The 14,495-nt window shown below is 41.1% G+C and overlaps 1 protein-coding gene across 5 annotated transcripts in view; it reads right to left on the bottom strand.

The window, feature by feature from the left end:
* EPB41L2 (erythrocyte membrane protein band 4.1-like 2) overlaps positions 1–14,495 on the bottom strand; it is a 238,933-nt gene that overhangs the window by 163,956 nt on the left and 60,482 nt on the right. The window contains exon 1 of one of the 5 annotated variants that reach the window (XM_011951635.1): positions 353–500. The exons of the other annotated variants lie outside the window; for them this stretch is intronic. The gene's annotated coding sequence lies outside the window, so the exon portion shown is untranslated. Of the gene's footprint in view, positions 1–352; positions 501–14,495 lie in introns of those variants that run through there. 5 annotated transcript variants of the gene reach the window in all.

Here is a 14,495-nt window from a genome sequence, read left to right as displayed (position 1 = left end):
GCAGAAAACAGGAACACAGAATGCCTGGAAAAGTGAAGGGTGCCTATCCAGGAAAGCTCACGACTGAGGCATAAGACAAGAAATCTGCTATTACTTTTTTCTTCTGCAACCCCTCAAATATAATTTGTAACAGTTACACATAACTTTCAAGAAGAAAAATACAAGCTGTCTTCCAGGAAAGCTGGCCAACCCAACTACCAAAATCCTAACCTGTACCATACATCAACGGGTTAATGGCACCCTATGAAACAAAATTCACAGGCAATCCTTCCATTTGAGGACAATAACACAGTAAATAACAGAAATACCACTTGCCCCACAACCAAGCACCCCAAGGAAAACAGCAACTCACATTTATCAGTAGTAAATTCACTGGGTAAACCATAGACCTCCTCAGAACTCACACCTGCAGCCCAGGCTGTGATCACTGCTACCACCTTGCTTGCTGGCACCGTGCAATCCAAGGACGCCTGGATTACGATAAACGCCTTAAGTACAGTGCTGACACAATCCAGTCCTAGTGCTTAAGTCAGAGGTGGCCCAGCGCTGGGTCAGGAAATAATGAGACAGATAATAGAGCCCAAAGGTAAACATAAATATCTTTAGGAAGCAGCATTGCTTCTCCAATCATGAAATGGATTCCCAAATTATTTTACTGATTTTTTTTCAAGAGCCAAACAAAAACAGACGACAAATAATTCCAAATGATCTGGAGAGAATGCAGCTCCATTATTATTTAAATATAATGAATAATAAACAAAGACTAAAGAGAAATGAGATCCCACTCTAGCAACGCAAGAAACTTTCTGCCAAGTATATTACAACTATACACTTCTCTAAGAGAAGAGAGCGTACATGTGTGCGTACATGCTATCACTCAAGTGTGCTTAGACTATAATGTGGTGTGGCTGCTTCTCCAGAAGCTCATAGAATCAGTCACATCTACATCCTGACACTTCCATGGTGAACAAATTGAGGGACAGGGAGAGCTCCAACGCCTCCTCTGAGACAAGCAGCTGAGAGAGAGTGCAGGGAAAGAGAAAGAGAGTGCGTGAGAGTGAACAAGCATGTGCAAGCAAGCAGTCAGTCAAAACAGAGATTCTTTATATTACACTGAATAAACTTTTTGGTACAACACTAGAGAACAAGTTAAGTACAGCATTATAAGAAGCGCAGAGTGCTGCCAGAAAAAAAGAATTCTTTTTTTTAGTTCTGTTTCTTCCTACTCTATCTAGCCACTCAGGCCAGTTTCCATCATCTTTCTGCAACACTTAAGCTGTCATCTCTACTGGAGTTTCCCCACCCACCCCATGCATTTGAAAACCTTCTGGAAAAGAACCAAAAGTATAACCAACTTTTCAAAATGACTTTCAGAGTTAGTCCCACCCTAATATTTGGCTGTTTATCCCCCTTATTTCTTGATCTCTTTCCATTCTTTCTTCCTGTCCTTCTTTCCCTACCTACAAGTAGATTCCAGCAACAAAAGTCACTTCCTTTTTTCCCCGCTCTCCTTAGACTTTCGAAACTAAATTTCTCCGTTGCCCCCACACCAGCTTCAATTCTTCCTTCAAGATAAAGAAAGCCAAGAAATGCACAAAATTGTCAATAAGTCTTTAGGATGCCAAATTTAATGTTCTGAACATTTCTGTGGAAGAGTATTTCCAAGCAAAACAAAAACTAACGATTCTCCATCATCTATTTTTCAGATATTCCTTCTCATCTCACCAAATTCACCTGAGCCGTCATATATAGATTTTTCTAGATTTAGTCTAAGGTCAAATGCAAATAAATGTGAGTCTGAAGCCAGGATTACTGCCTCAAAAAGAACTTTAACTACCTGTTGATTGAAAGTATGCCAATCATGCCAGACTTGCTTATTCTTCAGAGGCATTCCTTCGATCATCAGTGCCAGCACAACTATAAACACACACAGAGAAGAGACCTTGTCCTCAAATTAGCCCCAAATGTACTCAGAACGTTTTTGACAAGTCCTAGCAATGAGAACACACAACGCCCTCTGCTAGCACTACGGAGTCGAGGGAAAGTGGAGGGGAGAAAGAAGAAGGGGAATGGCAATACAATAGCCTTGTCCCTGAGGAGCTGATAACCTAGACCACTAACACAGACAACCTCATGGAAAGTTAACATTAATAAACGGGTCAAATTTCAAGGTGACATTAGAATAAATGCCATAAGACTGTGTATGAGCAACTGCTAAAGGAATTACACAGCTACAAATTCCTATAGGAATTCAGCAAAATGAAGCGAATATATTCCAGAGTAAAAGGAATTTGGCATGTGAGATGAGATAGTTACTTTGGCAAAATCATTTTAAAAGCTTTAATGGATTTATTGGTTTTCATATGGCAGAAGAGAAATACTTCAGATATGGCTGTGTGTTTTTAACCTCTATTCCTTTCAGGTTCACATCAAATAACCCTAAAATGGCAACAATCCAGCCACATCATAATGGTTTTCAAACTTCTTCCAATTGCTTGGGCCAAATTAACTAAACAGCTGTGTTTGGGTGGTCTCAGTTTTTCACTCAAAGTTATAATTAGATAGATTTAACCCTCGGAGTCAATGATCTTTTAAGTCCTCCTAGAGGAAAACAATACTTTATAAATTTTCCCCAGTAGATAAAGTAAAACAGGCAGAGTGGTATAGTGAAAAATGTTCTGGAATAGGTGGAACCAATTGTAATTCCAGTTATGAAAACAATAGTAGTTTTAAGTAAGTTATTTTATTTCACTTTACTAAATTTCCTATCAGTAAAATTAAAGGAGGAGGGATTAGTTATCTCTTTTTAAGTGTCACTTAGTTATAAAATTCTACATTTCAAAAAAAAAAAAAATCACTTGGCATTGCAAAGAGCACACAAAATAACAATGAGTGGAAAATGACAACAAAATCAGAATATGAGCCTCACTTTGTGAAATGTACAAAAATATGTGTTTCCTTAAAGATTTATTCCATAAGCCATGAATGTAGGGTACAAAGATAAAAACAATATAATATTAACAGTGAAGGTGGAAATGACGCCAGCTCTTATTTTATTATTTATGCTCTCTATTTCCAATTCTAGTTAATAAACATATAAAAAGATCCAATCCTTTGACTCCAAGCTGGACATTTTGAATCAGAGCTCTTCAGCCTCTTCGAAATACACTGCCAATCAGCGTTGTCTTAGAAACACTGTAAGCCCAGTCTTCAATTAGGGGGAAAAGAGAAGGGGCAAACCCACGACTTTGTTTTTACACTACTACGTTTCTCATCTAGTCGAAAATCCCTTTCTCCATCCCACCCCCTCCTCACAAAAACCTCTTGGGAGTGACTGAACGCAAGTAACCTAAAACTGGAATTTCTGGAACTGTATGGTTTTCAAAAACCATCATACTGTCATCTCCCTACTTCACACACGCCCAGAACTGGATTTCATACTTATTTTCACCACAAAATCTCCCAGTGGTACTTAAACATTTTCTTTTTCCTTTTTTCAAAAGCTTGGGCAGGTTATATTAGAAAAAAGAGGAGAATAATTTGGCACCTGTGGAGGTGATGTCATTACCAGCCATGGGTCTGAACTGTTCCTGGAATGAAACTTGCAGCTTGAATCTCTGAGCCCACCCAACGCTGTTGAACATAAAACACACTCACATTTGACTGGCTCTGCTTAGGAAGCCCTGTACTTACAATTTATCAGCTTTAAACTTTTTATAGAACATAGCATCAAATATTGTCAAGGATCATCCTTGGAAGGCCAAACTTTACAGCTCTAAACCTTTAATATCTGGCAGGCCTGTGAACGACTCCTTCTGCATGCCTATCTATAGACAGTCCCTGATTCAGGATAGGTTGTATTCCAAAAGCCTGATTTTGAGTCACCAGCTTGAAAAAAGAACTATGCATCCTCCCCAGCAACAGATGGAGTGAAGGCTTGACTGAAGAAGGGGTGGGCACAGTGGGGGAGTGAGACCGACAAGGAATGACAAAAGTGAACCTGGGGGTGTAAGCTTCAATCCTCAATCTGCAAAATGAGGTTAAGGAAATCTAAAACAAGGCAGGTAGAATAACAGTTTCTTGACATAAACACTAAATAAATGTTAGCTACTGTTATTATTTTCTCTCTTTACAGAAACAGTCGTTAAAGGGAGTATTAATTCCCTAGGCCTACCGAAGGAAGTTCAATTAATCTATTAACACACCTGAAAGTACTTGAAAACCACAAATCCTAACAACACTTCTAAGGAAAGCATGCAATAAGGAGTTCCAAGCAGCACACATGTGCTCTCCAGAGGAAGAAGTGCACTCTCCATTCACGCCAGACAGTGCAATGCAGAATCCTTACCCCTGCCACTCCTCCAGCAAGGAGCCCACCCAGAAATGGGGTGCCTGAAAAGGAGATAGGATGTGAACTCTGAACTCTAACAGACTAGTGGTGAAGGGCTACAGAAATCTAAGCCTCTGCCCAAATCACCCAACTCCCCACTACACAACTCCCAGTCACCTTTCCCTTCCTTTTTAGGAGCCACCGAATGTAGCCCTCCTGCTTCCCACTGCCAACATCTGTCCAGGACGGTCATGTACAAAGAGAAACCAGACTCTTCACCTTCCAAATTCAGTCTAGAAAGCAACATAAAGCTTTGCAACTATCTATCAAGATTTTATTATCCATAACAATCAAGAAATGGGTAAGAAAAGCCCAAATATGTTTGTCCGTTTTCACTTACATTTCAAAGGCAAAGGCAAAATCACACTCAGACGTCAATGCTAATATAGATATATTTAAAGTAGTCAAGACAACAGAAAAAGGAAGAAGGTGCAACTTCTATCTTGCAATTCCCAAGACGGTGCTCACTGATCTTTTACAGAGTTTTTTTTTTTTACCTTCACAACCCTCTAAAAATTAGTCAGTTTTCAATTATCGACTGTTGGTGATGTGTTTTGTAGGCAACGACATAACTACGTTCCAGAAACTCTCTCCCTGTGACCCAAAGCACATCAAAAGTCCCCTCTCCTCATTGCACAGCTTTTACAGACACAAGATCTTAGAGATGCCCCAGACCCTGACATTTGTCTAATCTATTTCTCCCAGTCTGACAATGAAGCTGGAGCTATCTGGATGGAGCCAGAAGTTCAACCAGTATCTCTGGACCATGCTTTTCCCTACCATTCTACAATGTTTAAAGTCAGTGGAAAAAGGAGTGTTGAGGGGGAGCCGGAATCCAAGTCAAGCCTTCACATATCTAATGTATTCCAAATGTGTACACTTTTTAGTTATTACCCGTATTCTTGCTCCTTTCTATAAGGCACAGGGCAGAGGACTATGTGAGTGTGTATGCATTCCTACTTAAAAGACAAATCTCAGTGATCCTGTTCTTCTCACTATCTCAGTTACCCATTCCCACGGTCATGCCCCAAGAACTGGCTTTCAAATTTTTCCAACTGTGACCCAGAGGGAAATATTTACATCCCAACCCAGTTCACAAATGCACAGTAAACACACCCAGTTTTAATGAAAACAATATCTTTAAATGACTATGTGATCACCCTGATCAAGACTCAAGGCTAAGCTTGGGGAGTTCATGCTAAATCTAGCCCCAACCCTTCCACTCCAAAAGCCTTCTCCCTGACAGCAGATTGCCTCAGCTAGAAAAAAAGGGGCATCTCTTTCCTCCCCTTCCTTATTTCTTTCCTTTCCCAAGAGGAATCCTTCTTGTTGTGTGTTAGGTTTTCTTTTGGAATTTTTTTTTTTTCTTTTTCGCTCTGTCACCCATGCTGAAGTGCACTGGCTTGATCTTGGCTCACTGAAACCTCTGCCTCCCAGGTTCAAGCAATTCTCACGCCTCAGCCTCCTGAGTAGCTGGGATTACAAGTACCCACCACCACACCCGGCTAATTTTTGTATTTTTTAGTAGAGACGAGGTTTCACCATGTTGGCCAGGCTGGTCTCAAACTCCTAACCTCAAATGATCCGCCTGCCTCAGCCTCCCAAAGTGCTGGGATTACAGGTGTGAGCCATCGCACCCGACCAACTTCTTTTTAAATTCACTTAAGGCCAGGCACGGTGGCTCACACTTGTAATCCCAGCACTTTGAGAAGCCGAGGCAGGCAGATCACTTGAGGTCAGGAGTTCGAGACCAGCCTAGTCAATGACAAAACCCTGTCTCTACTAAAAACAAAAAAAAAATTTAGCCAAGTGTGGTGGCACGTGCCTGTATTTCCAGCTATTCGGGAGGCTAAGGCAGGATAACCGCTTGAACCCAGGAGGCAGAGGTTGCAGTGAGCCAAGATCACACCACTGAACTCCAGACTAGGTGACAGAGTGAGACCCTATCTCAAAAAAAAAAAAAAAAAAATTCATTAAAAGTTCCATAGGAGTTAGATTTTTTAGCATTTTTTAAAAATACTGGTCATGACTCTCTAATATTAGGTTTTGAAAAATCCTGCCCTAGACTTATTACTCTATATAATTATCTCATTTCATGCACCCCAACCTCTGAATATCTATCTTTCCAGCTCAATCTCTCTTCTCCAACAATTCTGTAACACTGAGGATCCTATGCCCATACCACCTTCCCAGTGCCCCAATCTTCACTCCCTTCCTTAAGCAGCTTGGGTCCCATGGGCCCCAATCACATCTTAACTCCTTTGCCCCGCCCTACCTCCAGCACACTCACCCTCTTTATGGTTACATTTAACTTGGCCTTACTTCAGATGTGCACCCAAGCAGCCAAAATGAAAACAGCCACAATAACTTTTCTCAATATAAATTCACAGCCACAAACTTTAAGCAGACTGATATGGTTTGGCTCTATGTCCCCACTCAGATCTCACCTTGAATTGTAATAATCCCTGTGTGTCAAGGGCAGGACCAGGTGGGCAGTTTCCCCCATGCTGTTCTCCTGATAGTGAGTCCTCACAAGATATGATAGTTTTATAAGGGGCCTCCCCCTTCACTCAGCACTCATTCTCTCTCCTGCCGCCCTGTGAAGAGGTGTCTTCCACCATAACTTTGTTTCCTGAGGCCTCCCCAGCCAAGTGGAACTGTGAGTCAATTAAACTTCTTTCCTTTAAAAATTACCCAGTCTTGGGCATTTCTTTATAGCAGCATGAAAACGGACTAATACAGTAAATTGGTACCAGAAGTGAGGTGCTGCTGTAAAGATACCCAAAAATGTGGAAGCAACTTTGGAAATGGGTAACAGGCAGAGGTTGGAATAGTTAGGAGGACTCAGAAGAAGATAGGAAATGTGAGAAAGTTTGGAACCTCCTAGAGACTTGTTGAATGGCTTAGACCAAAATGCTAATATGGGCAATGAAGTCCAAGCTGAGGTGGTTTCAGACGGAGATGAGGAAGTTGTGGGGAACTGGAGTAAAGGTCACTCTTGCTATGCTTTAGCAAAGAGACTGGTGACATTTTGCCCCTGCCCTTGAGATCTGTGGAACTTTGAACTTAAGAGAGATTATTTAGGGTATCTGATAGAAGAAATTTCCAGGCAGCAAAGCATTCAAGATGTGACCTGAATTATTCTGAAAGTATTCAATTTTATGTGTTTACAAAAAGATGATTTAAAATTTGAATTTATGTTTAAAACAGAAGCAGAGCATAAAAGTTTGGAAAATTTGCAGCCTGACAATGCAATAAAAAAGAAACACCTATTTTCTGGGGAGAAATACAAACTGGCTGCAGAAATGTGCATGAGTAACAAGGAGCCAAATGTTAATCCCAAGACAATGGGAAAAATGTCTCCAAGATATGTCAGAGACCTTCACAACAGCCACTTCCCATCACAGGCCCAGAAGCCTAGGAGGGAAAAAATGGTTTTGTGGGCTGGGCCCAGGGCCCGCTGCTCTGTGCAGCCTCTGGACATGTGCCCTGCATCCCAGCTGCTTCAGCTCCAGCTGTGGTGGCTAAAAGGGACCAAGGTACAGCTCAGGCCATTGTTTCAGAGGTGCAAGCCCCAAGCCTTGGTGGCATCCACATGGTGTTGACCTTGTGGGCACGCAGAAGTTAAAAATTGAGGTTTGGGAACTCCCACCTAGCTTTCAGAGGATGGATGGAAACAGCTGGATGTCTAGGCAGAAGTTTGCTGCAGGAGTGGAGCCCTCAGAAAGAACCTCTGCTAGGGCAGTGTGGAAGGGAAATATAAGGTTAGAGCCCCACGCAGAGTCCCCTCTGGGGCACTGCTTGGTGGAGCTGTGAGAAGACAGCCGCTGTCCTCCAGACCCCAGAATGGTAGATTCACCAACAACTTGCACCGTGTGCCTGGAAAAGCCATAGACACTCAATGCAAGCTCATTAAAGCAGCCAGGAGTGGGGCTGTACCCTGCAAGGCCACAGGGGCAGAGCTTCCCAAGGCCATGGGAGTCCACCTCTTGCAGCAGCATGACCTGGATGTGAGACATGGAGTCAAAGGAGATCATTTTGGAACTTTAAAGTTTAATTACTGCCCTACTGGATTTCAGACTTGCGTGGGGCCTGTAGCCCCTTTGTTTTGGCCAATTTCTCCCATTTGGAATGGTAAATACCCAATGCCTGTACTCCCATTTTATCTAGAAGTAACTAACTTGCTTTTGATTTTACAGGCTCATAGGCTGAAGGGACTTGCCTTGTCTGAGATAAGACTTTGGACTTGGACTTCTAAATTAATGCTGGAATGAGTTAAGACTTTGGGGGATTGTTGGAAGGACATGATTGTGTTTTGAAATGTGAGGATATGAGATTTGGGAGGGACCGGGTTGGAATTATATGGTTTGCCTCTGTGTCCCCACTCCAATCTCACCTTGAATTGTAATAATCCCCATGTGTCAAGGGTCAGGCCAGATAGAGAGAAGCGAATCATGGGGGCAGTTACCCCATGCTGTTCTTGTGATAGTGAGTGAGTTCTCATGAGATCTGATGGCTTTATAAGGGGCTTCCCCCTTCAGTTGGCACTCATTCACTCTCCTGCTGCCCTGTGAAGAGCTCCTTTCTACCATGATTGTAAGCTTCCTGAGGCTTCCCCAGCCATGTGGAACTGTGAGTCCATTAAACCTCTTTTCCTTGTAAATTACCCAGTCTCGGGTATTTGTTCATAGCAGCATGAGAACAGACTAATACACAGACCCTTAGCAATCCTCAGAAATCCTATGAGAATTCCCTACTCAATCCATACTCCCAGGCTCTTAGAAAACTTATTTCATACCTGTACATATTTCACACCTGTACATAAAGCAAAAAAAATTACAGACTTAAAAAGATGTAACACTGGTAACTGGATGTTCCCATGTTCTCAGCCACAATCCAACTACAGCTATCCTCCAATAGGAAAAATCTAACATTCTGTTTAACAAACTGTTACCCATGCCCCCACCAAAAAAAAAAACTAGTCATTTAGAAGAAAAGGTAAATCTGCCCCAGTAATATTAATAAGTTTAAGGCCACATAACCATTAAAGAATACAAGAAAATTTACTTTCAAAAAGTGCTTTTGTTTTCTCCCCTTTTATGAAAATGGTAATATTCTCTCTTAATTCTCTTACCAAAGTAGTCCATATGCAACTATGTCCTGCCTCCCTAATCACCTATAGGCATAACAGTTTATTATCCAAATATAATTTGTTCAACCATGCAAACATCTGTGCAATCAGACATGTTCAATTTGCCAGGGACAAGTCCAATGACATGGCCACAAGTGATAAGCACCAATGCGCTGTTAGTGGGCCTTTCGCTGAAAGAAACAGCTTTTCCCACAATTATCTCTAGATTGAACTCAAGTGTCTAATAAATGCCTTCATGTAATTCAACAAAACCAAAACATGTACATTATAGAGTTACTATTTATTCTAACCCAAGTCACTAATGGTAACACTAATGCACATAAGCATATAAACCCCATAGTAAAATGAAGCTGTGTTTCTTCAAATTCAAGGACCAGTAGAAGTGAAGGCTAAGGAAGCATGTCTGCCCAAAGAGACTGTAAGAAGCACAGCCCAAAATTCCAGGTGCTACAAGAGTGCTGTCATTTTACAATCACTGCAGGACATCAAGGGCCATTTCTATTGCTTTGAAACCCCTTTCTTCCTGATAGAAATAAAGAATTAATTGATTTTTTTTTCCAAAACGCAGTTTCACTCTGTCACCCAGGCTGGAGTACAGTGGCTCTATCTCGGCCCACTGCAACCTCCACCTCCTGGGTTCAAGTAATTCTCATGTCTCAGCCTCCCAAGTAGCTGGGATTATGAATACACACCACCATGCCCAGCTAATTTTTGTATTTTTAGTAGAGACAGGGTTTCACCATATTGGCCAGGCTGGTCTCGAACTCCTGACCTCAAGTGATCCTCCCACCTCAGCCTCCCAAAGTGCTGGAATTACAGGCATGAGCCACTGTACCTGGCCAGAATTAAATAATCAATTTTTTAAAAATACTCGGACTTGAGTGGTTAAATCCATATAACAGCAAATAGGCAGATCATTCTTCAGCTTGGAGGAACCTCAGGTGAAAAACGTAAACACCTCTTAGGACCTGTAGATATAGCCAAGACCACACGCTAGCCTGCCAGCCTCCTAGCCTCACTCATCCAGACCTCCAACATCAAAAAGGAACATGCACAGCACCAAGATGATCAAGCTAAGGCAACAATTCCTACCTTCACTTACTCAGGTGCCCTCCTCAGCACCCTGACTTTTCATCATCCTACCAACCATTTCCCCTTATTCAGTGTTAAGACTGCTAAGATGTTTATGCTTCTCCTTCTCCTCCACCATTCATTCACTCAAAATTTAGGAATCTGGCTATGATGTAATGAGCACTGTGCCAGGACATCATAGCCCAGTAAGGGACACAGGGAGTAAGTGCATAATTATAATCCATTCTGAGAACTATCTACAGAAAGCCATATGCAAAGCAGCATAAGAACAGAGGATGAAGTAGGATAAAACGGGAGCCATTTATAAAGGATGGAGGGAAGAAAGGAGGTACAGATTCCCAAGGACCTGCAAAGGCATCAAGCATAAAAGACCACTACAAGTTGCTCTTTTCAACTTTTCAAATTTAGTCAAAATCACAAAGTGTAGGCCCAAGAACTTCCAAGGTAATAAATCAGTCCATTTTTCTACTAACAAGGTGGATATTTTTTAGATATTAACTGAGAAGTTTCTTCTTTTCAAGATCTTCTGAAAATTCCATGTAACCATTGTATGTTGGCTTTCAATTTACAAATCAACACTTGACTCTACAGACATGTACTTCAAACTTGTCTTAATCACAACTGCATTCTTTGGTACTCAATATAATCCTGAGAGGCATACTAGGACCTTCATCCAAGCCAAAACTGTCTTAAGTGAAATTTATCTTTGGTGGGTATCCCTTTCATTCTTTGGCTTCTCTCCCACCCCAAGCCAAGGTAGTTCAGGTACAACTCTTAACAAGCAGTCAACTATCGTGGCTAATGGAATGGCAGATATCAGTTTAAAGTGTGACCTCTCCTAAGCAGGGGTGAAGATAGGAAGCAAGTGAAAGAGAATCCAGTGTACAGTAAATGGGTGTTAAGTTAGGACGGGGTGAGAAAGCAGATGGATATATTCTTCCTCCACCTCTAGAAGAGAAAAACTTTCCAGGCCAAGCACAGTGGCTCAAGCCTATAATCCAGCACTTTGGGAGACCAAGGTAGGTGGCTCAATTGAGGTCAAGAGTTTGAGACCAGCCTGGCCAACATGGCCATACCCCATCTCTACTAAAAATACAAAAATTAGCTGGGCGTGGTGGCGTGCACCTGTAGCTCCAGTTACTTGGGAGGCTGAGGCATGAGAATCACTTTAACCCAGGAGGCAGAGTCTGCAGTGAGCCGAGACTGAGCCACTCCAGACTGGGCAACAGAGGGAGACTCTGGATGGGGGCGGGGGGAGCTTCCCTAGTTACTACTGAGTTGTTTTGTTATGAAAAAACATCTCATGAAGTCAGAGCTTCCAATGGATTAGATTTAGCCTAGGCCCTGTGTTAGCTAAGTCGTGGTCTCTCAGCCTCCAGGCTACCGACATTTTACTGTGAGAAGCTGTCCCTGTGAACGGTAGGGTGTTTAGCAGCACGGCTGGCCGCCACACACTAGATACCACTAGCACACCCTCAAGTCGCAGAGATAAAAAATCTCCCCTAGGGAACATCACCTGGGCTGGGAACCACCATACTAGATGGTGAACATCGGCCTCCTTATTAACTATACAATGAAGAAGAAACTGATGTTGATGAATAGGACAAAATATTGAGATAAGAAAAAGATTATGCCTTATTGGGCAACTGCCTGCATTTTAACAAAAAGCCAACAGATATCCCCAACAGAAGATGGAAAAAAAAATCAAAATTAAGTCCAACAAAGTAAAGCAAAGCAAAGTCGGCAGCATTTAAATAAAAACATGATTGTGTGCACGTGATGCTAATTGCTGGGACCGCAAAATTACATTAAATGATTAAGTACACAGGTGTTCAGGTATGGTGGAAGTGCAACAAAGACAGAGTTTAGTGAAAACATTAAAACCAAGTCAAACCAACTCTATCTTCATTCCACATATCCAAGCCCGTTCTACAAGAATCCTCTTTAACTGATTTGATTCTACAAAATGAACATCTGTAATAGTAACTATTTTGTATTAATAATAATTAGCAACACACAGACAGGACTCCAAATCCCGGTTCCAACCATCTTCCATCTACATAACACCCTCTCTTAAGCTATTTCCCCTATCCAGACAAGTAAAAGGTGTAACCAATGTAAGAACATGAGCACAGTGTCTGGCACACTGTAAGTACTAATAAATGGCAATTACCAGTAGTTACACATAGTATTTTGTAAACATGCTTTTACTACAAAATGGAAGACATTGCCCAAGTGGAACTACAAAGAAAACACACTTTTAATCAGTTAACTAAAGAAAAAAAAAAATACATAAGATCCAATCCTGTAAAATACATGCCTAAGATGCCAAAATTCACTTCATTCTTAAGGCAGGAGAAAAACATGGATTACCAACCAAGAACATGGCCATAATAAAAGAAAATACAAATGCTACTTTTTTTTTAAAGTATCACATTATTTCCCACTAGCACGAACTTCAAATATATTTCCCCAGACTTTTATCTAAATCAGCTAAAATAGAATTTTCAAGGGGTTGAGATTAAAAATTCACTTTATAAAAGAAATTTTCTATGAAGCCTAATAATCAAGTAGAAAAAAAGAGTATTTTCTCACACATACCCAGAGCCAGTTTAGAGTTGCTGTTTTTGCCTCACAGAAGTTGTTTTCTAGCCACAAGCTACTACAAATTGTTCAGACCTTTTGGCAGCAACACAGGAAACTGCCCTTTTCACCCGTTCTCCCACAAAAATGGAGTCAATTTCTAGGCGAGCCCATTTCTCAAGGCTACTTTGCTTTACTGAGCCAAATGCACACAACTTTTCATTTAGCATTAAGAAAGGGCCCCAAATATTCTGCATTTTTGTAAAGAAAATTGAAAGCAAGTCACCAAAGACATACGGGTGGTTATTTATTAAATCAGCTCATAAAGTGTGCGACAGCAACATTTGAAATTTATAGGGCATTCGGAATCACAGCTGTTTCTGTTTTAGCCAAATCGTCAAGGATGCAATGGGCAACACGTGAAGTTATTTCCTGATGCTTAACTGTGCCTTGGTGTCCCACTATTCTCAACTTGCCATGTTTCAAATAAATAGTTAAAATAAACTCAGGCAGCCCACTCACTCACTATATCTTTCATTTGAATCTGAGGTTTTTCTACAATATTATGGATCACATAAAGACATTTGAGCCAGTCACAGGATGAAGCTGAAGTTCTTCTCAGCTTTCTTATTCAAGTACACAAAATCAACCCACATTTTTCTCCTTCAGTTATTTAAGGGGAGGTGAGGGTAGGAGGTGGCAAATTATGCAACAGCTATAATGTATTTAATTTCTAAAAATGAAGCCAATACTGCCTTTTAAATGCAAAATTAAAGACGATCCTTTGAAAACCAGGAATCCCTTTGTATCCCATTTGGCTTAAAATTTCACAGACTGGTCATTTATTTGGAACACAAGAAAGTCCAAATGGTAAAAAGGCATCTGCAATCACTCACAAAATGAAGCTGGATACTACCCTGCTCTGGGAGAGTTGAATGCCAAAATTCAATCTGTGACCCAAGTTCCACAATTCATAGATTGGAGGAAAAAAAAAAAAATCAGCACAATATTTTCCAAGGGACATTTTCTGTCTCCAAAAATGACTTGCAACTGCAAACAAGTTCCAATAATGACGCAAAGGCAACCTCTCCAAAAGGGTACAATTTCAGAAACTGTCCAAAAACCACATACACAAAAATGATAAGCAAAGGAATCTCGATTCAATTACACAAGACCCATTACACTTTGATTCAAGAGGAGATAAACGAGTATTTTTCAGTCATAGTCCAACAGAAACACTAATGTAAAATATGCTCAAATTCAGAACTTCTTTTCAAA

Source organism: Colobus angolensis, unplaced genomic scaffold (genome assembly GCF_000951035.1).
Source record: "Colobus angolensis palliatus isolate OR3802 unplaced genomic scaffold, Cang.pa_1.0 Scaffold322, whole genome shotgun sequence".
NCBI classification, from domain to species: domain Eukaryota; kingdom Metazoa; phylum Chordata; class Mammalia; order Primates; family Cercopithecidae; genus Colobus; species Colobus angolensis.
Note: the sequence above shows the minus strand (reverse complement) of the source record. Positions and strands in the feature narration are given on the sequence as shown.